Genomic DNA, 1,847 nt, shown 5'->3' with positions numbered 1-1,847 from the left:
GAGGGACGTGACCTCCAGAATTATTCAACAAATACAGGAAATGGCTAAATATAATGACATTGGGGGGCCTGTTCCTAGATTTTATTAATTTAAAAAAATAAATAAATACGTAAACATGGCAAAATACATCACCTGCACCATTTTCTTTACTCCACATATGTTGGCTAGCTGCTGTGCATGTCCAGCATTTTCTGTGATTCATCTTGGCTGATTTAATTTCAAGATTAATTGTTTTATTTTTACATTAAAATAATGGTGTTTACCAACTACTTATTGAGGGCCATAATCTCATAAGCAGCGTTTTTGTTAGGGTGGAGTCAACAGCAAGTGGGCAACATGCAGTCGTGGACAACTCTGCACTAGAAGGTCAGCAATTTCTCTAGCAGATCGAAGAGCGTCTTTCATCAAGTTGATGGTTCTCCAAGATGTTTATCTTGGTGTGCGTTCCTGGCAACAGCCCCATAGAGATTTTACAGGCAGCACAGTTAATTGTATTTTAATTAAACTTTAACATGATTAGTAATTTTAATTAAACTTTCAGCTTTTACAGCTCTTTTTTTAATTAAACATTTTGTTATTGGACACACAAAACACAACAGTGTCTAATGTGTGATGCGAAATATTTTAGTGTAATTGGCAGTTAGGTGTCAGGACTAATGGAATACTAGTGATTAATAAACTTTGGTTTCTCTCAACTCTCTTGTTCTACAACGACCTATCAAACTGGAGTTAGCAACAACAAAATTGACTCCAAGGCTAAAAACGGTGTAAAGAATAATCATGGAAATTAGAATCTGATAAAACAAATTTGAAGCTGGGAATTCAAGATACAGATACAGCACCAGGGGCAACTTAAACCAAGGTTCACGTCTATTAAGCTGAAGTTGGTTTAAATGTGCTCATCATACAAGAAAGAAAACCATTTTACAGAAACATCTGATTTTCATCAGTTAATCGTCACATTGTTCTATTTTATTTAGTCACTATGTTAAAAGAGGATTTTTGAGTGATTTCATGACATATTTATGCTGACACTGGAAAAAATGCCTTTTAACAATTTTGCTTCTAAGTCCATTCCATTGGTAAACTGACTTAGTCATTTTGTCCTTCCCTCTTGATTGGACTGCATCTCTGGAGATTTTGTCCATTCCTCTCTGTCGCTGGGCTGGATGTCTTTAACAACTAAGAAACAGAGGGGCCCCATACTCTGCTGCGAAGTTGAGTCAGTTTGAACACAAAGATCTGTGAGAGAAACTCTAGAGAATGCTTTGAGTCTCCTCTTCCAACTTTGGTCATATACTCCCTCAGCTGAGGTCAGGGGGACATCTTAGATGGTGGAAAACCTTGGCCATGCCATTGATTTAGTTTATATTATTGGGAAAGGATTCCTATTAATCAATCTCCTCCTTGCCTTTGTTATCTCTAGACTTGTCCAATGCACACCTGGCCAGCCTCCGAGATTCTGCTGTCCATAAATTTCTTGTCATCCCAAACTCTGCTACCCGAATCCTTACTCTCACCAACTCCCGTTCACCCATCACCCCGGTGTTCACTGACCTGCATTGGCTTCTAGTTAAACACTATCTTGATTTTAAATTTCTCATCAATGTTTTCAAATCCTTCCACATCTCCATCTTGGCCTATCTCTGAAATCTCCTCCAGCCTTGCATCTCTCCCAAGATATTTGCGCTCCATCTGCTCAGGCCTCAAGCATCCCTGAGTTTAATTTCTCTATGTTTGGGGCCATGCCTTCAGCTGCAAGGGCCCTACCCTCTGGAATTCACTCCCTAAACCTTTCCATCTCTCTCCTTAAAGCTTACCTCTAAAATCAAGATCCACATCATTGT

The sequence above is a fragment of the Scyliorhinus torazame genome, chromosome 4, assembly GCF_047496885.1.
Source record: "Scyliorhinus torazame isolate Kashiwa2021f chromosome 4, sScyTor2.1, whole genome shotgun sequence".
In the NCBI taxonomy this organism is placed as follows: domain Eukaryota; kingdom Metazoa; phylum Chordata; class Chondrichthyes; order Carcharhiniformes; family Scyliorhinidae; genus Scyliorhinus; species Scyliorhinus torazame.
The sequence above is the reverse complement of the archived record's forward strand: the minus strand, read 5'-3'. Positions refer to the sequence as shown.